Source organism: Amblyomma americanum, chromosome 11 (genome assembly GCF_052857255.1).
Source record: "Amblyomma americanum isolate KBUSLIRL-KWMA chromosome 11, ASM5285725v1, whole genome shotgun sequence".
Taxonomy (NCBI): domain Eukaryota; kingdom Metazoa; phylum Arthropoda; class Arachnida; order Ixodida; family Ixodidae; genus Amblyomma; species Amblyomma americanum.
Window position 1 is genome coordinate 102,004,594 of NC_135507.1, and position 23,050 is coordinate 102,027,643.

The 23,050-nt window shown below is 49.6% G+C and overlaps 1 pseudogene; it reads left to right on the forward strand.

Annotated features, from left to right (window-relative positions):
* The first annotated feature begins 20,978 nt into the window (after positions 1-20,978).
* LOC144111542 (U2 spliceosomal RNA) lies at positions 20,979-21,118 on the forward strand (annotated as a pseudogene).
* Positions 21,119-23,050: the final 1,932 nt, after the last annotated feature.

Genomic DNA, 23,050 nt, shown 5'->3' on the forward strand with positions numbered 1-23,050 from the left:
CATGCATAAGTACATGATCATCTAAAAAAAAGAAATAATAGTGTCATCATACAGAACAGGGCTTTGTGAACATGCCGGCATAAAAAAAAACAGCGCACTTTCTACTCAATTATTTAAGACCTTGGGGTTACTTGACGAGGGTGTTAATTATAATTACCCAAGAACTGCACCAGGTATAGCTTAAAATAAAGCGCATTACTGAAACTGGCCTATCAGTTTAATATTTGCACCAAATTTAGGTATATATCGCATACATAAATAACGAAAACAGTTTTCATTGCCGCGTCCCCTCTCAATCTCGCCACGTGTCTGTTAGTAGAACGCCTGCGGCTCCAAACAAGGCTTCGCGATCATGGACCACATCATGAAACATGACGCATGCGTGATGCAATGAAAAAGCATCTGGCTTTTAGCACACTTAAGGTACGCTATTCTAAGCACGCCAACGTGACCGCGCAAGAACTTACCAAACTTCTTTCCACTCAAATAAAATAATTACGTCGGACATATTAAAAAACAATTTCAGGTATATATTAAATGCCATAAAACATGCTGTGCTATTAACAAAAGAATGCATTCCTTGGGGGCGAGTGAACCTGCCAGCGCTCCGTGCACACCGGCTCAAGGTGATAAATACGTTCACAGCTACATATGTGCTTTTTTTCTTTGCACAGTTATAAGCGCGCTATGCTGATGTTCAGGTGAATGAACGCAGTAACTTGCATGCTATTAAGTACATTGAGTTTCAGTGCCAATCGACTCCAAGACTTCGCGTTTTACTACCACGGCTTATTCCCTGTTAGCCAGTTTCTTAATGCTGTATTTATCTGCGAGAAACCTATCGGGGCTAATTTAAATTTTCTTTTATGCTACTACGCGGATCCAACAGTGATGCAGCTGGTCATACATGCTGCTTCTGCAGTGCGCAGGCATATGATGCAGCCGCCAATAGCGGCATATGCAATAGGCACTGGCAGGCGGAACCTGTTTTGCCTACCATGCGAAAGTCGCTGCTGACATCAGCGCCACTGCATCTTCGTGACGTAGCGGGGTGAAGGAGGTCTATAGCCACGACAAGGAAGAGGACGCACACCTCCAAACCTGTTTTTATTCACCGATGAAGTCGACTTGCCATTCTAGATCTACCTCCGTCCGGCGCATTGATGCGATGTGCTTTCCTAGCACATTGTCGCCGTTTACACGAATGCGATGGGCTAAAATTTTGATGCGAAGCGCTGCTTTCGCATTCATGTAAACGCGGCTAAGGTTCGGTAAGACATAAACAGTACGAGGTAATGGTTGGTTTACGAGCGCGACAAGGGCGCTACGGTGGCCTCCTTTCTAGGTTGAATTTGCTTCCCCACTGCTCGCACGTTCACTGTTGTTCTGCTGATCAACTGGTGCAACGCCCGGTGCAAGTGGTAAGCGATCATTGGCAGGTTAACAACAAAGAGAATATTGAAAATTGAAAATTGGTCTGTAGGGAAAGGAGAGAATATTGCCTGACCTGATTCAGGAAGCGAATGAATAGCCTATATTCGGACTCATCTCGAATTCGAATTAAATGTGCGTGGAAAGTTAGTTTTCGAATATCGCTCTCTCTCTCACACACACACACACACACACACACACACACACACACACACACACACACACACACACACACACACACACACACACACACACACACACACACACACACGCACACGCGCACGCACGCGCGCGCGCACACGCACACACACACTCTCTCTCTCACGAACGCCGACGCGCGCACAACTAATATTTGCTGCTGGTTTAGCTGTGGTTAACCCTGGTCGAAAGCGATAGGCCGCATTTCCCTGGCTACGTTTGTGGTCGAGCGACTGGCTGTTTCCGTAGATAGCCATACTGACACACACACAGTAGTAGGCATTTTTTTTCATTTGTTAAACAACTTGCTTTCTTTCAAACGATAAAGGCGCTCGAACAAGACAGTATATACCTAATATAACTGCGGTGGTATTTACAAGTGTATTATGGCTCGCTGTATGCGGAGATATGCAACCAAATCCGGTTGCAAACGACGCGCAAACACAGCAGATAATTTCAGACCCGCCGCGGTGGCTCAGTGGTTAGGGCGCTCGACTACTGATCCGGAGTTCCCGGGTTCGAACCCGACCGCGGCGGCTACGTTTTTATGGAGGAAAAACGCTAAGGCGCCCGTGTGCTGTGCGATGTCAGTGCACGTTAAAGATCCCCAGGTAGTGGAAATTATACCGGAGCCCTCCACTACTGCACCTCTTTCTTTCTTCTTTCACTACCTGCTTTATCCCTTCCCTTACGGCGCTGATCAGGTGTCGGCCGATATGTAAGACAGATACTGCGCCATTCCTGATACCTCAAAACCAATTTTCAAGTTCAGTTTTTTATCCTTTCTTTTTTAACGACGCCAGCATCACACTTCTTAAGAGGGGCGCTCCAAATTGATCTGCTTCCTTTGAAATTCGTTACCAGATGCAAACCGCACTCAAAATTCTATAGGTGATCAGAGGCATAGACAAGAAAAACAAGTTCGACATAGACAGCGACAAGTCGGCGAAAAAGTTCCGGATTCGTAATTGTTTCTCTCAGGAACACTCAGTAACAGGGCAAAATTGAGGCGAGACAAAAAATGGTGCTTGCCGTGTCTACAGCGTCCATCCAAGTTGCGTGCCGTTTCTGTTTCACTGCGCCGTCATTACGCCTGACACAACGGGGAGGCATTTAAAATTGAATGAAATAGTGATATGTTTTTTTGCTACTGCTGCAGCAGCGGGGAACGACCCGCACATGACTAGGAGACACGCACAGCTTTTTCAATTGGCATTTTAATGGCAGAATTACTGTAGAACCTATAAATGGCGCGCCCGTGTCAGTGCGATATGTTTAACTATGCTGCCAACCGCACAAATTCGCTATTGAAAAGAGGAGTGACTTGAGGCAGGCATTCTTTGCGTGGCTGGTTTTTATTGGTTCCAGAACAAATAAAAGGTATGAAAGCGTGTTCTTATTGTAAAATTCAAAGATCATGTTACAAAAATATTTTCACATTAAACAATCCGGTTTCGGGCGCATTAGTAGTGTTTGTTAAAGCACCATCACTTGTACTGCCTCTCTTGCACACTATAATAGAGTACAGCAAAAGAAAACAGCAGTTGATTACACTAAGCCACGGTCGTCGGCCTTCCGTACTACCCCACTGGCCAGTAGCAACAGTAAATGAAATCAGATTTTTAACATCTGACTATATTAAACAAGCCATGAATCAATATTCTAGAGCTTAAAATTTTTGTTGTGATTTGTTTTTAATGAGGTAAGAAGAAATGTTTTAACAACGACTACTTTCTGTCGTGGAGGAATTCTGTGCGGTGGTCTTGAATGTGGGAGGAGGTTCACTGTAGAATTAAATTGTATTCGACCGTAGTTTTTAGAGTTTTCGAACACTGAAACCTGCTTTCTGCTTTCCGAATGGCACGTTTTGAGCTGCCGAGAGTGTGACTCCAGAGGGAGCCCATGGAGGCCCCCCTAACGTCCTTAGAAATCAAGTCCTCCTACCAACATCTGGCATCAGTCCTCACATAAGTCCGCACACTACCCTTGATAATGTGGAGCGGAGCAAAAAAAAAAGCACAAGAAAGCGCGGGAAAGAGGCGCAGAGCATTGGTTGTAGACACAAGAGTTTTGAGGCACCCATGCGAGGCGATTCACCCTACCCGTCAAAAAGAAATTAGCTCGTAATAACGAGGCGAAAGGAATACGTTTAACGAAGCTTATAATATCCCATACGCTCACTCATTTGACGTTGCTAGCACGCTGCCGCACGCACACTCGTTTCTTGACGCTCAGACGCTTGCTCTTGGGTGCCACTGTAATGACGCAGGAGCATCGTGGAAAACAGGTCCGAAACACGCTGGACACTCGTTATGGCGTCCCGAGGAAGGGAAGGGAGGCCCAAAAGGTGGGGCGCAGGTTCCCGCAGAAGGAATCGCGTTATCAGGTTTTCGCTTCTTTGCTTACCGAGGAGCGGAGAGGGGGGAGGGGTGGATGTGGACAAGCGCGCTGCCAAAAATTGTTGCACAGGAGGCAGGTAGCTCGCAACCAAGTGGATAGGTTGCCACGTGCCAAGGTGGCCAGGTTGCGATGGCGTCGTAAGGTAGCACAACTTGAACTGGGGGGGCAAGTTGGTCAGACATGGTTCTTGTAAACCAGCAAGACGGCTCGAAGCCAAACAAGGGAGGGACAAAACGCAGCGTTTTAATTGACGCGGTAGTGTTAAAGGTCTCGTTGCACAAAAAATATGGCGCCGGCGTTATAAGCGAAAAATCACGAGCATGACTCTCTTAGGTGGTGCCCAGAGGGCAACCTAGAAGGCAGATGGGCCACCAAGGCCACGCGACCTTGTGGCCCCAACCTGTCCATCGGATAGTGAGCAAACTGCCCACCGTGGCAAGTGGCAGTTAAATTAATGGCCGGTGGCTCGGGAAGAGCAATCTCGGTCGCACAGGCCCGCCGCTGGCAGCACCACCTGTCATCGCAGGGCAGTAGTGCACCGCTTAACCACGGCTCCAGGAGGGGTGTAGGACTCCCAGGGATCTATGAATGTAAAATAGGGAAGGACCTCCTGGATATATGAGAATTAACCTATTACGTTAGAGCTTCATACCCTCAAGGTGACTGAAGCGCTTCCTCCAATTTTTTTGCTGCTGCCTACAACGGTGGAAAGTTTTGCGCACAATGCGGCGAGAGGCTGTGATGACCTTATATGGTCATGTCACCTCTCTCGATCAGTCAGACAATTTGTGGCACAGCCGAAAATTTTTTGTAAGACGAGATCCTAAATGCCCAGGCATTAATCAGTTATTGGGTGAAGACGAACGTAGTGCTGTGGACGGCCCACGAGGAAGCCCATAGTGAAACCCGATTGGATGCCGGCCTGCGGATGCCGGCCACTTCGGGCAGCAGAGGCAGCGGCAGGAACAATCGTGCAGCGCCTGACCATCGTCTTTGCTTTGCGCAGAACCAGCATTGTGCCGACTATCTACCGACTACCATCGACTATCTACACTGCTGCATCTCTCGCCCCGCTGGTAATCTGGACGGACAGCAGACAACGCCCCCTTCAAGCCTGTTATAAAGCCCAGCCTACCGACGGATGCTTCACACTTCGGGCAGCAGAGGCAGCGGCAGGAACAATCGTGCAGCGCCTGACCATCGTCTTTGCTTTGCGCAGAACCAGCATTGTGCCGACTATCTACCGACTACCATAGACTATCTACACTGCTGCATCTCTCACCCCGCTGGTAATCTGGACGGACAGCAGACAACGCCCCCTTCAAGCCTGTTATAAAGCCCAGCCTGCCGACGGATGCTTCGCACTTCGGGCAGCAGAGGCAGCCGCAGGAACAATCGTGCAGCGCCTGACCATCGTCTTTGCTTTGCGCAGAACCAGCATTGTGCCGACGATCTACCGACTACCATCGACTATCTACACTGCTGCGTCTCTCGCCCCGCTGGTAATCTGGACGGACAGCAGACAACGCCCCCTTCAAGCCTGTTATAAAGCCCAGCCTGCCGACGGATGCTTCGCACTTCGGGCAGCAGAGGCAGCGGCAGGAACAATCGTGCAGCGCATGACCATCGTCTTTGCTTTGCGCAGAACCAGCATTGTGCCGACTATCTACCGACTACCATCGACTATCTACACTGCTGCATCTCTCGCCCCGCTGGTAATCTGGACGGACAGCAGACAACGCCCCCTTCTAGCCTGTTATAAAGCCCAGCCTGCCGACGGATGCTTCGCACTTCGGTCAGCAGAGGAGCGGCAGGAACAATCGTGCAGCGCCTGACCATCGTCTTTGCTTTGCGCAGAACCAGCATTTTGCCGACTATCTACCGACTACCATCGACTATCTATATTGCTGCATCTCTCGCCCCGCTGGTAATCTGGACAGACAGCAGACAACGCCCCCTTCAAGCCTGTTACAAAGCCCAGCCTGCCGACGGATGCTTCGCACTTCGGGCAGCAGAGGAGCGGCAGGAACAATCGTGCAGCGCCTGACCATCGTCTTTGCTTTGCGCAGAACCAGCATTTTGCCGACTATCTACCGACTACCAACGACTATCTATATTGCTGCATCTCTCGCCCCGCTGGTAATCTGGACGGACAGCAGACAACGCCCCCTTCAAGCCTGTTATAAAGCCCAGCCTGCCGACGGATGCTTCACACTTCAGGCAGCAGAGGCAGCGGCAGGAACAATCGTGCAGCGCATGACCATCGTCTTTGCTTTGCGCAGAACAAGCATTGTGCCGACTATCTACCGACTACCATCGACTATCTACACTGCTGCATCTCTCGCCCCGCTGGTAATCTGAACGGACAGCAGGCAACGCCCCCTTCAAGCCTGTTATAAAGCCCAGCCTGCCGACGGATGCTTCACACTTCGGGCAGCAGAGGCAGCGGCAGGAACAATCGTGCAGCGCCTGACCATCGTCTTTGCTTTGCGCAGAACCAGCATTGTGCCGACTATCTACCGACTACCATCGACTATCTATATTGCTGCATCTCTCGCCCCGCTGGTAATCTGGACGGACAGCAGACAACGCCCCCTTCAAGCCTGTTATAAAGCCCAGCCTGCCGACGGATGCTTCGCACTTCGGGCAGCAGAGGCAGCGGCAGGAACAATCGTGCAGCGCCTGACCATCGTCTTTGCTTTGCGCAGAACCAGCATTGTGCCGACTACCTACCGACTACCATCGACTATCTACACTGCTGCATCTCTCGCCCCGCTGGTAATCTGGACGGACAGCAGACAACGCCCCCTTCAAGCCTGTTATAAAGCCCAGCCTGCCGACGGATGCTTCACACTTCGGGCAGCAGAGGCAGCGGCAGGAACAATCGTGCAGCGCCTGACCATCGTCTTTGCTTTTCGCAGAACCAGCATTGTGCCGACTATCTACCGACTACCATCGACTATCTATATTGCTGCATCTCTCGCCCCGCTGGTAATCTGGACGGACAGCAGACAACGCCCCCTTCAAGCCTGTTATAAAGCCCAGCCTGCCGACGGATGCTTCACACTTCGGGCAGCAGAGGCAGCGGCAGGAACAATCGTGCAGCGCCTGACCATCGTCTTTGCTTTGCACAGAACCAGCATTGTGCCGACTATCTACCGACTACCATCGACTATCTACACTGCTGCATCTCTCGCCCCGCTGCTAATCGGGACGGACAGCAGACAACGCCCCCTTCAAGCCTGTTATAAAGCCCAGTTTGCCGACGGATGCTTCGCACTTCGGGCAGCAGAGGCAGCGGCAGGAACAGTCGTGCAGCGCCTGACCATCGTCTTTGTTTTGCGCAGAACCAGCATTGTGCCGACTATCTACCGACTACCATCGACTATCTACACTGCTGCATCTCTCGCCCCGCTGGTAATCTGGACGGACAGCAGACAACACCCCCTTCAAGCCTGTTATAAAGCCCAGCCTGCCGACGGATCTTCGCACTTCGGGCAGCAGAGGCAGCGGCAGGAACAATCGTGCAGCGCATGACCATCGTCTTTGCTTTGCGCAGAACCAGCATTGTGCCGACTATCTACCGACTACCATCGACTATCTACACTGTTGCATCTCTCGCCCCGCTGGTAATCTGGACGGACAGCAGACAACGCCCCCTTCAAGCCTGTTATAAAGGCCAGCCTGCCGACGGATGCTTCGCACTTCGGGCAGCAGAGGCAGCGGCAGGAACAATCCTGCAGCGCCTGACCATCGTCTTTGTTTTGCGCAGAACCAGCATTGTGCCGACTATCTACCGACTACCATCGACTATCTACACTGCTGCATCTCTCGCCCCGCCGGTAATCTGGACGGACAGCAGACAACGCCCCCTTCTAGCCTGTTATAAAGCCCAGCCTGCCGACGGATGCTTCGCACTTCGGGCAGCAGAGGAGCGGCAGGAACAATCGTGCAGCGCCTGACCATCGTCTTTGCTTTGCGCAGAACCAGCATTGTGCCGACTATCTACCGACTACCATCGACTATCTATATTGCTGCATCTCTCGCCCCGCTGGTAATCTGGACGGACAGCAGACAACGCCCCCTTCAAGCCTGTTATAAAGCCCAGCCTGCCGACGGATGCTTCACACTTCGGGCAGCAGAGGCAGCGGCAGGAACAATCGTGCAGCGCCTGACCATCGTCTTTGCTTTGCGCAGAACCAGCATTGTGCCGACTATCTACCGACTACCATCGACTATCTACACTGCTGCATCTCTCGCCCCGCTGCTAATCTGGACGGACAGCAGACAACGCCCCCAAAGCCCAGCTTGCCGACGGATGCTTCGCACTTCGGGCAGCAGAGGCAGCGGCAGGGACAATCGTGCAGCGCCTGACCATCGTCTTTGCTTTGCGCAGAACCAGCATTGTGCCGACTATCTACCGACTACCATCGACAATCTACACTGCTGCATCTCTCGCCCCGCTGGTAATCTGGACGGACAGCAGACAACGCCCCCTTCAAGCCTGTTATAAAGCCCAGCCTGCCGACGGATGCTTCGCACTTCGGGCAGCAGAGGCAGCGGCAGGAACAATCGTGCAGCGCATGACCATCGTCTTTGCTTTGCGCAGAACCAGCATTGTGCCGACTATCTACACTGCTGCATCTCTCGCCCCGCTGGTAATCTGGACGGACAGCAGAGAACGCCCCCTTCTAGCCTGTTATAAAGCCCAGCCTGCCGACGGATGCTTCACACTTCGGGCAGTAGAGGCAGCGGCAGGAACAATCGTGCAGCGCATGACCATCGTCTTTGCTTTGCGCAGAACCAGCATTTGCCGACTATCTACCGACTACCATCGACTATCTACACTGCTGCATCTCTCGCCCCGCTGATAATCTGTACGGACAGCAGACAACGCCCCCTTCAAGTCTGTTATAAAGCCCAGCCTGCCGACGGATGCTTCACACTTCGGGCAGCACAGGCAGCGGCAGGAACAATCGTGCAGCGCATGACCATCGTCTTTGCTTTGCGCAGAACCAGCATTGTGCCGACTATCTACAATGCTGCATCTCTCGCCCCGCTGGTAATCTGGACGGACAGCAGAGAACGCCCCCTTCTAGCCTGTTATAAAGCCCAGCCTGCCGACGGATGCTTCACACTTCGGGCAGTAGAGGCAGCGGCAGGAACAATCGTGCAGCGCATGACCATCGTCTTTGCTTTGCGCAGAACCAGCATTGTGCCGACTATCTACCGACTACCATCGACTATCTACACTGCTGCATCTCTCACCCCGCTGGTAATCTGGACGGACAGCAGACAACGCCCCCTTCAAGCCTGTTATAAAGCCCAGCCTGCCGACGGATGCTTCGCACTTCGGGCAGCAGAGGCAGCCGCAGGAACAATCGTGCAGCGCCTGACCATCGTCTTTGCTTTGCGCAGAACCAGCATTGTGCCGACGATCTACCGACTACCATCGACTATCTACACTGCTGCGTCTCTCGCCCCGCTGGTAATCTGGACGGACAGCAGACAACGCCCCCTTCAAGCCTGTTATAAAGCCCAGCCTGCCGACGGATGCTTCGCACTTCGGGCAGCAGAGGCAGCGGCAGGAACAATCGTGCAGCGCATGACCATCGTCTTTGCTTTGCGCAGAACCAGCATTGTGCCGACTATCTACCGACTACCATCGACTATCTACACTGCTGCATCTCTCGCCCCGCTGGTAATCTGGACGGACAGCAGACAACGCCCCCTTCTAGCCTGTTATAAAGCCCAGCCTGCCGACGGATGCTTCGCACTTCGGTCAGCAGAGGAGCGGCAGGAACAATCGTGCAGCGCCTGACAATCGTCTTTGCTTTGCGCAGAACCAGCATTTTGCCGACTATCTACCGACTACCATCGACTATCTATATTGCTGCATCTCTCGCCCCGCTGGTAATCTGGACAGACAGCAGACAACGCCCCCTTCAAGCCTGTTACAAAGCCCAGCCTGCCGACGGATGCTTCGCACTTCGGGCAGCAGAGGAGCGGCAGGAACAATCGTGCAGCGCCTGACCATCGTCTTTGCTTTGCGCAGAACCAGCATTGTGCCGACTATCTACCGACTACCATCGACTATCTACACTGCTGCATCTCTCGCCCCGCTGGTAATCTGGACGGACAGCAGACAACGCCCCCTTCTAGCCTGTTATAAATCCCAGCCTGCCGACGGATGCTTCGCACTTCGGTCAGCAGAGGAGCGGCAGGAACAATCGTGCAGCGCCTGACCATCGTCTTTGCTTTGCGCAGAACCAGCATTTTGCCGACTATCTACCGACTACCATCGACTATCTATATTGCTGCATCTCTCGCCCCGCTGGTAATCTGGACAGACAGCAGACAACGCCCCCTTCAAGCCTGTTACAAAGCCCAGCCTGCCGACGGATGCTTCGCACTTCGGGCAGCAGAGGAGCGGCAGGAACAATCGTGCAGCGCCTGACCATCGTCTTTGCTTTGCGCAGAACCAGCATTTTGCCGACTATCTACCGACTACCATCGACTATCTACACTGCTGCATCTCTCGCCCCACTGGTAATCTGAACGGACAGCAGGCAACGCCCCCTTCAAGCCTGTTATAAAGCCCAGCCTGCCGACGGATGCTTCACACTTCGGGCAGCAGAGGCAGCGGCAGGAACAATCGTGCAGCGCCTGACCATCGTCTTTGCTTTGCGCAGAACCAGCATTGTGCCGACTATCTACCGACTACCATCGACTATCTACACTGCTGCATCTCTCGCCCCGCTGCTAATCTGGACGGACAGCAGACAACGCCCCCTTCAAGCCTGTTATAAAGCCCAGTTTGCCGACGGATGCTTCGCACTTCAGGCAGCAGAGGCAGCGGCAGGAACAATCGTGCAGCGCTTGACCATCGTCTTTGTTTTGCGCAGAACCAGCATTGTGCCGACTATCTACCGACTACCATCGACTATCTACACTGCTGCATCTCTCGCCCCGCTGGTAATCTGGACGGACAGCAGACAACGCCCCCTTCAAGCCTGTTATAAAGCCCAGCCTGCCGACGGATGCTTCGCACTTCGGGCAGCAGAGGCAGCGGCAGGAACAATCGTGCAGCGCATGACCATCGTCTTTGCTTTGCGCAGAACCAGCATTGTGCCGACTATCTACCGACTACCATCGACTATCTACACTGTTGCATCTCTCGCCCCGCTGGTAATCTGGACGGACAGCAGACAACGCCCCCTTCAAGCCTGTTATAAAGCCCAGCCTGCCGACGGATGCTTCGCACTTCGGGCAGCAGAGGCAGCGGCAGGAACAATCGTGCAGCGCCTGACCATCGTCTTTGTTTTGCGCAGAACCAGCATTGTGCCGACTATCTACCGACTACCATCGACTATCTACACTGCTGCATCTCTCGCCCCGCCGGTAATCTGGACGGACAGCAGACAACGCCCCCTTCTAGCCTGTTATAAAGCCCAGCCTGCCGACGGATGCTTCGCACTTCGGGCAGCAGAGGAGCGGCAGGAACAATCGTGCAGCGCCTGACCATCGTCTTTGCTTTGCGCAGAACCAGCATTGTGCCGACTATCTACCGACTACCATCGACTATCTATATTGCTGCATCTCTCGCCCCGCTGGTAATCTGGACGGACAGCAGACAACGCCCCCTTCAAGCCTGTTATAAAGCCCAGCCTGCCGACGGATGCTTCACACTTCGGGCAGCAGAGGCAGCGGCAGGAACAATCGTGCAGCGCCTGACCATCGTCTTTGCTTTGCGCAGAACCAGCATTGTGCCGACTATCTACCGACTACCATCGACTATCTACACTGCTGCATCTCTCGCCCCGCTGCTAATCTGGACGGACAGCAGACAACGCCCCCAAAGCCCAGCTTGCCGACGGATGCTTCGCACTTCGGGCAGCAGAGGCAGCGGCAGGAACAATCGTGCAGCGCCTGACCATCGTCTTTGCTTTGCGCAGAACCAGCATTGTGCCGACTATCTACCGACTACCATCGACAATCTACACTGCTGCATCTCTCGCCCCGCTGGTAATCTGGACGGACAGCAGACAACGCCCCCTTCAAGCCTGTTATAAAGCCCAGCCTGCCGACGGATGCTTCGCACTTCGGGCAGCAGAGGCAGCGGCAGGAACAATCGTGCAGCGCATGACCATCGTCTTTGCTTTGCGCAGAACCAGCATTGTGCCGACTATCTACACTGCTGCATCTCTCGCCCCGCTGGTAATCTGGACGGACAGCAGAGAACGCCCCCTTCTAGCCTGTTATAAAGCCCAGCCTGCCGACGGATGCTTCACACTTCGGGCAGTAGAGGCAGCGGCAGGAACAATCGTGCAGCGCATGACCATCGTCTTTGCTTTGCGCAGAACCAGCATTGTGCCGACTATCTACCGACTACCATCGACTATCTACACTGCTGCATCTCTCGCCCCGCTGATAATCTGTACGGACAGCAGACAACGCCCCCTTCAAGTCTGTTATAAAGCCCAGCCTGCCGACGGATGCTTCACACTTCGGGCAGCACAGGCAGCGGCAGGAACAATCGTGCAGCGCATGACCATCGTCTTTGCTTTGCGCAGAACCAGCATTGTGCCGACTATCTACACTGCTGCATCTCTCGCCCCGCTGGTAATCTGGACGGACAGCAGAGAACGCCCCCTTCTAGCCTGTTATAAAGCCCAGCCTGCCGACGGATGCTTCACACTTCGGGCAGTAGAGGCAGCGGCAGGAACAATCGTGCAGCGCATGACCATCGTCTTTGCTTTGCGCAGAACCAGCATTGTGCCGACTATCTACCGACTACCATCGACTATCTACACTGCTGCATCTCTCGCCCCTCTGATAATCTGTACGGACAGCAGACAACGCCCCCTTCAAGTCTGTTATAAAGCCCAGCCTGCCGACGGATGCTTCACACTTCGGGCAGCACAGGCAGCGGCAGGAACAATCGTGCAGCGCCTGACCGTCGTCTTTGCTTTGCGCAGGTTGGTTGATTTGTACTGTATTTAAAAAGTAACCGTTTGTCCCGCTGCCGCTGCTGCCCTAGTTTGTGTTCAATATGTGTACTGTGCCGACAGATACTTGTCTTACATGTTTTGAGGAATATTTCTGATGGTCAAGATTTCATGGCATGCGCAGAATCTCGTCAGCCCTACCACCTTGGTAATTGCTGCGCCATTAGCGAGCGAGTGTACAAAGCAAAAAATGAAGCAGATAAGAAAACATTAAAATGCTCAGCATGCCGCTTAACTTCGTCCTGTAGTGGGCGAACGTTCGTGCTCCCACCTGCTTTGGGTAAAGAACTTTCTGAAATCAAGAAGAATTTGACTGTACTTACTATCAAGCTGGATGGCCTGAAACCATTAAGAGATACCGTAACAAGCACTGAAAAATCTGTTACGTTTATTTCTGAGACCTACGATACACTACTAACGACTTCTGAGAGGCATGATGGAGAGATTGAAAGGCTGCGAACTAAACTTGATAGCACTGAAAAAGATCAAAACGCGCTAAAGAAAGAGCTAAACGATCTGCAACAATACAGCAGAAGACAGAACATGGAAATCCATGGCTTGCCCTTTGAAGAAAAGAAGACTTGCTATCTAAGGTTAATGATCTTGCGGTAACGCTCGAACTACCCTGCCTATCAGACTCCGATATTGAAGGCCTGCATCGTCTCCCATCACGCCAAAAGAAGGTGGCTGTGGCACTAATAAGGTTTTCTAGGCGGGCTCTTAAATGCTTGGCTTGCAAAACGCACAGCCCTCAATGAACAGGATGACAAGATACACTTATTTGACAATTTGACTGCCACTAACAAGAAACTTCGATGGCTCGCTAAAACAAAAGCTCGCGAGCAGAACTACTCTTTTGTGTGGTCAACAGAGGGAAAGATTTTTGTGAGGAAGGAGAGCGGCACTCCAGCAATGAGGATAGCTTCTGAGGAGGGCCTAAGCAAGATTGTATAGGCATCGTAAACTTGGAACCTTGCTAAATCTCTGTTTGGAATGATGGCTTACTATAACCCTGACCTTTTTAATCGATTGTTCAATGCCAACACTTATGCTCCTCAAGAGGTTCTCTCCTTGTATCACCTAAACGTACGCAGTTTGAAAAATAAAGTCGAAGAAATTGAAGCTGAATTAGAGGAACTAAAGTATGGTTTTGATGTCATTTGTTTCACGGAAACTTGGTATAGCTCTGATGCGGAAGTTGTGCAGATTCCATGCTACAATCACATTTCTCACAATCACACGGCAAGCGCGGAGGTGGTATATCTCTAAATGTACACGAACGTTTCCCCTATGACGTTCTTACAGAATCATGTGTTGTAAATGAAAACTTTGAAGTTGTTAGCTTACTGCATCGCGACATTGCTTTACTTTTAGTATACCGCTCCCTCATGGTAATCTTGATGCATTCCTTGACTTCTCTGATAGTTTCCTTAATTTAGCAAATCAAAACAGATCGCGTGTCATTATATTTGGTGATATGAACGTTGATTTGCTTAAGAAAAACCCGATGCAGACTAAACTACTTGAATTGATGTTCTTACATGGTTGCCAAAATGTTATCGACCTACCTACCAGAATAAGCCAGCAAACATAAAAACTCATTGATCACTGTTTTACAAATTTTTCCCCACATGCAGTTACTGCAGGTGTCTTTTCATCAGCCATAAGCGATCATATGCCTTGTTTTCAAATAAGCAACACTCTGCTAAACCTAAGTACAAGCGACGAACAGTGAATGAAGATACAGTTGCCTATTTTTGTTCACTTATGGCTGAAACTTGTTGGGCAGAAGTATATCTAGAAAATGATCCGTCCGTAGCGTACGATATATTTTTAGAAAAGGTACAACACAATTACAACATTGCATTTCCTATGGCTGCCGTCCATAAGCACAAAAAAGCTAAGAAAGACTGGATTATCCCGGTTCTTCTCAAGCGCATTCGATATAAAAACTCGTTATTTGCTCATTTCTTAGAAACAAGAGACCCAACCGATTTCGAAGAATTTAAGGAATTTAGAAACAAACTAAATCTGGATCTAAAGAAGGCCAAAATGGCCTATTATGAAAACAAATTTGCTACACTAGTGGACAAACCCAAACAAGTCTGGAACGTTGTAAATGGCATGATATCCAATGGGAAACCTCGTCTGCCTTCCGAGCTACTGATTAATGGAACTTCCTGCTCTGGTGTAACACTTGCTAATACATTTAATGAACATTTTCTTAATGCAGGCGCTTGTAATATCACAGCGGGCACGTGTCGCCCATCACCCATAAACCTTTATATGAAAACTAGTTGTTGTGAGTCTCTATATCTGACCCCGCATCTGAAGAAGAAGTCGTGGCTATCGTTAATTCCCTTAAAAATAACTGTTCACCAGGTGATGACAATATAAATAAGGTACCTGTAAAAGCCGCTATTAGAAGCATTAGTCCACCTTTAACACATATATGCAACAGGATGCTCCTGACTAGTATCTTCCCTGACTAGATGAAATCAGCTCGAGTTACAGTAATCTACAAGGGAGGTGACAAAATGATATGAACAATTATCGTCCTATCTCAATATTGCCACTGTTTTCTAAAATCGCAGAACGTGTGGTATATAAAAGGTTGAAAAACTTCCTAGATAAAAAAACATAATATGCAAAGAACAGTATGGATTCCAGGCTGGTAAATCCACGCAGACTGCTCTACTGGACATAAAAGATCGCCTTCTTTCTAACTTCGAACAAAAGCTTTTCACCATCGGAATATTTTTAGACTTTCACAAAGGTTTTCATTAAATTAAACACGATATCTTATTACTAAAGCTAGAAAAATATGGAATTCGCGGTATTGCACACAAATTGTTGGAAAACTATCTTACAGGACGGAGGCAGTCTACATGGCTACAGGAGCTTAAATTCGACACAGGTTTAATAAAATTCGGTGTACCACAAGGCTCTATCCTTGGCCCTCTACTTTTCATTTTATATATAAATGATATAGTAAATATACACGCCACTTCAAATATAGTCCTCTACGCTGATGACACCAATGTCTTCTTTTCCGGTCCCAACCTTAGCTTGCTTGAATATCGATCCAATACCTGGCTCAATGAACTGCGAATATGGCTTGATGCCAATATTCTTGAACTAAACATAAAAAAAACTAAATATGTGCTTTTTCGTGCCAAAAATAAGCCCCTTGATCATAATATGCGACTATATTTTAATAACACGAAAATTGAGCAAGTGAATTCTCATAAGTTTCTAGGAGCCCATTTTCGCAGTGACTTGGGCTGGACCGATCACGTCAATAGTCTGCGGATACGAATATCAAGATAAATTGGGTTAATTCAACGACTTCGTTATCTTCTTCCATTCCATGTAAAAAAACAGTTATATTTTTCTGTTATTCATTCTCATATTGTGTATAGTCTCTTAGTGTGGGAAATATGTAATAAAACTGACTCAGATAGGTTGTTCTCTCTACAAAAAAGAGCCTTGCGCACTTTGGGTTGATATACTGTTATTACTAATGACATGTTTACCTCTTGTAAGGTGTTACCGGTTTTTCTATGCTACAAACACTCCTTAGCACTCCTAATCTACCAAAAAATAAAACATGACTTTGAATCTTTTTCCCGTTCTTATGTGAGTAGAGCAATCACACATAACTTGCGCACAATTTCGTTGATTGGTTCTAGGCCTCGTACTAATTACGGCACCCAGACTACAGATCACCAAATAGCAGTTTTATGCAACACATATCCAACATTAATTGCTTGTGCCCAAGAGAGTGTCAACATTCATTAATTCAAGAAGAAAGTAAGGCATCTTCTGAACACTCCCGTGTGAAATTTTATTATGCATACCTGCTGCATTTCATTGTTATTCCTACTGTACTGTGTGTATGTGTTTTTCTTTTGTACGCCACTTACTATTGCTCATTGTTGATAACCTATTCAGTATTATTTTCTACCTGACCAGTGCTTGTGTAATTGCTTATTTTGAATTCCTGTCTCGCCGTGTTTGGTGTACCACTGTTCTCATAAGTTACTCCGCAACATCTGCACCGATGTGTAATGCGGGTGTTAGGCCTCGTCAGGAGACATCCTGGCCTCCTTTAGCCTCTCCCCGCGGACACCATGTATTGTTGTCCGAAATAAATGGAAAATGGAATGGAAGAAGTGCGGCACAGTGGACGACCTAATCAGCTTCAGCCGTTCAAGCACCACGGAGCAGAACAGCTCTTGCCGAGAGAAAAAAAAAAACGACCCTATGCTTACAAACTAGCTCCTTGGACACTGATCCGGAGCGTGCGCTTCTACGTGAACGACGGTCCAATGGAGGCCGATTGATAGAGGTACCAACAAGAACACCCGGTAGGCGCCAGCTAATCCGCTTCGATGTTGACTAATGGGCCCAGCGAAAGTCACAACGAAGACCGTTGGCATTCGCTCTCCCGTTCCCGTCCGCAGACCTCCTTCACCGCTTTCTTGCCCTTGGGTGCCGAGCGGTGCGGAGCTGACTCGATTCGCTTATATTTCGGGAACGACCAAAAGGGTAGGTGGCAGGATGGATGCGTGCAACATAGAGCTCGGGAAGCTGGTTTATGCCGGCCGAGAAGGTCGGCCGTGTTTGTGGTTGGCGGTGGTGGGTAGTTGTGGGTTTTGTAAGTTATTGATGTAGCAGGAGGGTTGAAGTTAATGAAGTGAGTTTTGAAGTCAGCTTGAAGAGGGGCTTTGAATGAAAATCAGTTGTGCATATGGCTTAATCAACATTTCTCGGATAAGGATTTGGGGTGTACATGCCCCGCAATTCTGGACACAAGCATTTTGAGCGAGAAACCATTTATGAACGCAATTTTTTCATATAATGTAAGCTTTCTCTGTAACAATCAAATATCTGCAGATCAACCGACGGCAGTCTTGCATTTTTTTTCTATCCTGTAAAGCGTTACCCATTGATTTCTACAGCAGTCTTAACTGTTCGATGCGACCGATGAAAACAATTTAAAAGAAATATTTTGCTATATATCACAAAAATGGACCATTACCTTCATTATTACCGTAAAAGTATCTTACAGTTTTCAAATTTTCAAATGTTTTGTCCGAAATTGCTGGGCATGTTGCTGCTCTGAATAACACGTCTAAATTTTCATTTTTTCCTCGAACCATAAGAGACTGGAATAAATTACCGAAGCATATGGTCGATAGCCTCAGTGTTGATGCATTTATTGCAAATTTTAATAAAATGCGTATGTGGTGGTCATGTACACCTGTTTTCGATTTAATTTTCATAAGTTCATGCCCTGATGTCATGTAGTTGATTCTTATTGTGTGGTGTAACTTTTATTGTATGTAATCTTTTGTGCTCACTCCTGCTTAGTGTCCTGCGACTGTGCAGTATATTTAATCAATAAATAAATCAATGTGTGAAATATTTGAAGGCAGGAAATAATTTAATAACTAAGGGAGAGGATATATATATATATATATATATATATATATATATATATATATATATATATATATATATATATATATATATGACTCGGAAACAACAGATTGCCTAACGTCCTGCGGCGAATAAATTTGGGAGCAACGAAAACGTAGTGAATGAAGAACACTGCTCTCTAATTTCAGTGTTTTATGCTAAACAAGGCAAACGGAAGGCTACTAAAATAAAAAAATGGAGGCAATCGTTAATGGAGAAACGAGTGACGCTAACACGAATGCCCGGAAAAATCTGAAAGCATGATGCCCCTGACAATTGGAAAGTTGAGGCTGGAAGCTTTTTTTTCTAGGAAAGGAAACGACGCAGTAATTTTCTCACATATCTCGGTGGACACCTGAACGGAAGAGAGGCAGGTGGGAGTGAAAGAAGAACGAGCGAAAGAGGCGCCTTAGTGAAGGGCTCCGGAAAAAAATTGATGATGGCCTAGCTCTGTTAGGCCAGGATACACGTAGCGAAAGCGCGGGGACTTCTGCATCGGAAGAGTGCATTCACTAGATGCGCCTTTATTCATGGCTAAAGCTTGATCCATCCTGGCGGAATGATAGCGTCTCGGCCTCAAACGCCAAGGGCCCTAGTTCGATTCCGAGCCTCGGCACAGTTTTTTTTTATTCAGTGAGTGTGCGAGGGTTTTAGTGGCTCCTATAGACGCCGCCACCGAATACGTTGGTTAGCGTTTGAGCGCAGGCTCTGTTAAGGCGCGTTTATACTCCGGCATAGCGCGCGCGCTGCACGGCGACGTCACGTCGGCCAAAGCAAAAGACCCTCTATACTCCAACTGCGCTTGATCGCCGACGCGTTCCGCGGCTTCGGCGCCAGCCGCCGCCGGCCCGGCCAGACCGGTTCGGCTCCGCGGCGAGGCGCGCGTTGTGGCGTCATGTGCCTCCTCGGAGCACCGCCACGGCGAAATCGCAAGTTTGTGGCCAGTAAAGCTTTCGCCTTAATAATTTCGACCACCTGGGGATCTTTAACGTGCACTGACATCGCACAGCACACGGGCGCCTTAGCGTTTCGCTGGAGGCGAAACGCGGTAATAATAATTATAATTGGTTTTTAGGGAAGGGAAATGGCGCAGTATCTTTCTCACATATCGGCGGACTCCTGAACTGCGCCGTAAGGGAAGGGATAAAGGAGAGAGTGAAAAAAGAGTGAAAGGCAGGTGCCGCAGTGGAGGGCTCCGGAATAATTTCGACCACCTGGGGATCTTTAACGTGCACTGGCTTCGCACAGCACACGGGCGCCTTTTGCGTTTCACCTCCATCGAAACGCGGCCGCCGCGGTTGGGTTCTAAACCGGGTAGTCCGGATCAGTAGACGAGCGCCTTAACCACTGAGCCACCGCGGCGGGTCAGAACCTGAATTGGAGGCACACATGTTATATGCGAAAGGCAGAACTAATTTTTCAAAAAGCGCACTTCCTCTTTTTTTCTGAAGGCAAGTGGGCCACCAAGGCCACGTGACCTTGTGGCCCCAACCTGTCCATCGGATAGTGAGAAACCTGTCCACCGTGGCAGGTGGCAGTTAAATTAATGGCCGGTGGCTCGGGAAGAGCAATATCGGTCGCACAGGCCCGCCGCTGGGAGCACCACCTGTCATCGCAGGGCAGTAGTGCATCGCATAACCACGGCTCCAGGAGGGGTGTGAGGACTCCCAGGGATCTATGAATGTAAAGTAGGGAAGGACCTCCTGGATATATGAGAATTAACCTACTACGTTAGAGCTTCATACCCTCAAGGTGACTTAAGTGCCCCCTCCAATTTTTTCACTGCTGCCTGCAACGGTGGGAATTTTTGCGCACAATGCGGCGAGAGGCTGTGATGACCTCATATGGCATGTCACCTCTCTCGATCAATAAGACAATTCGTGGCAGCACAGCCGAAAATTTTTTGTAAGACGAGATCCTAAAAGCCCAGGCATTAATCAGTTAATGGGTGAAGACGAACTTAGTGTTGTGGACGGCCCATGAGGAAGCCCCTAGAGGAACCCGAGCGGATGCCGGCCTGAAGAAGTGCGGCACAGTGGACGACCTAATCAGCTTCAGCCGTTCAAGCACCACGAAGCAGAACAGCTCTTGCCGAGAGAAAAAAAAACGACGCTATGCTTCCTCTGCCTTTTTCAAAAAGCGCACTCTTTCCTTGCCCTCCTCTCCCAAAGTAGCACAGGTAATCGGCCCGATATTGGAAATGGATGGTTTCACTGCGGTCCTTTGTAGGACCGGGCTTTGTCAATACATTTACAGTATTTGTCCGAATACCTGTGCGGCTTGGGCCGGAGTACAAGAAATTACTACTCCCCTTCCCCACAAAAAAAGACAGTGCCTATGTGCCTCCAGCTGCATTTCGTAAAGTGGCGCTGAACCACACGCTAGACACACTGGCACTAGACCATAGCGTGATAACAGAGGCTGATCTTCGGACCTCTGCCGAAAGCAAGAGAGCGAATGTCCGGAACCCGTGGAGTATCTGTTACGGGTCCAAGTTGGACTTATTTTTGGAAATGTGGCGGAGAGTTTGAAGGGTGCTTCACTCCCGCCACCGGTTGGCCCGGTATTGCACTACCTCCTGGATCGGCCTTGTCTTTAGCGCGTCTTTACTATCCTGTCCTTCTATCCCATCTTTCAGCTCCCCTTCTATCTGCACGTGGTAGCGATTGTGGCTCGTCGTGAGCCAGTGAGCAGGCCTGTGCACTTTCCTTTCTTCCTGGCAGTAACAGACAGACTCGCGTCTTTACTATCCTGTCTTTCTATCCCATCTTTCAACCCTCCTTCTATCTGCACGTGGTAGCGATTGTGGCTCGTCGTGAGCCAGTGAGCAGGCCTGTGCACTTTCCTTTCTTTCTTCCTGGCAGTAACAGACAGACAGACTCGCGTCTTTACTATCCTGTCCTTCTATCCCATCTTTCAACTCCCCTTCTATCTGCACGTGGTAGCGATTGTGGCTCGTCGTGAGCCAGTGAGCAGGCCTGTGCACTTTCCTTTCTTCCTGGCAGTAACAGACAGACTCGCGTCTTTACTATCCTGTCTTTCTATCCCATCTTTCAACCCTCCTTCTATCTGCACGTGGTAGCGATTGTGGCTCGTCGTGAGCCAGTGAGCAGGCCTGTGCACTTTCCTTTCTTTCTTCCTGGCAGTAACAGACAGACAGACTCGCGTCTTTACTATCCTGTCCTTCTATCCCATCTTTCAACTCTCCTTCTATCTGCACGTGGTAGCGATTGTGGCTCGTCGTGAGCCAGTGAGCAGGCCTGTGCACTTTCCTTTCTTTCTTCCTGGCAGTAACAGACAGACAGACTCGCGTCTTTACTATCCTGTCTTTCTATCCCATCTTTCAACCCTCCTTCTATCTGCACATGGTAGCGATTGTGGCTCGGCTTGAGCCAGTGAGCAGGCCTGTGCACTTTCCTTTCTTTCTTCCTGGCAGTAACAGACAGAGAGACTCGCGTCTTTACTATCCTGTCCTTCTATCCCATCTTTCAACTCTCCTTCTATCTGCACGTGGTAGCGATTGTGGCTCGGCTTGAGCCAGTGAGCAGGCCTGTGCACTTTCCTTTCTTTCTTCCTGGCAGTAACAGACAGACAGACTCGCGTCTTTACTACCCTGTCCTTCTATCCCATTTTTCAACTCTCCTTCTATCTGCACGTGGTAGCGATTGTGGCTCGTCGTGAGCCAGTGAGCAGGCCTGTGCACTTTCCTTTCTTCCTGGCAGTAACAGACAGACAGATTCGCGTCTTTACTATCCTGTCTTTCTATCCCATCTTTCAACTCTCCTTCTATCTGCACGTGGTAGCGATTGTGGCTCGTCGTGAGCCAGTGAGCAGGCCTGTGCACTTTCCTTTCTTTCTTCCTGGCAGTAACAGACAGACAGACTCGCGTCTTTACTATCCTGTCCTTCTATCACATCTTTCAACTCTCCTTCTATCTGCACGTGGTAGCGATTGTGGCTCGTCGTGAGCCAGTGAGCAGGCCTGTGCACTTTCCTTTCTTTCTTCCTGGCAGTAACAGACAGACAGACTCGCGTCTTTATTATCCTGTCCTTCTATCCCATCTTTCAACTCTCCTTCTATCTGCACGTGGTAGCGATTGTGGCTCGTCGTGAGCCAGTGAGCAGGCCTGTGCACTTTCCTTTCTTCCTGGCAGTAACAGACAGACAGATTCGCGTCTTTACTATCCTGTCCTTCTATCCCATCTTTCAACTCTCCTTCTATCTGCACGTGGTAGCGATTGTGGCTCGTCGTGAGCCAGTGAGCAGGCCTGTGCACTTTCCTTTCTTTCTTCCTGGCAGTAACAGACAGACAGACTCGCGTCTTTACTATCCTGTCCTTCTATCCCATCTTTCAACTCCCCTTCTATCTGCACGTGGTAGCGATTGTGGCTCGTCGTGAGCCAGTGAGCAGGCCTGTGCACTTTCCTTTCTTCCTGGCAGTAACAGACAGACTCGCGTCTTTACTATCCTGTCTTTCTATCCCATCTTTCAACCCTCCTTCTATCTGCACGTGGTAGCGATTGTGGCTCG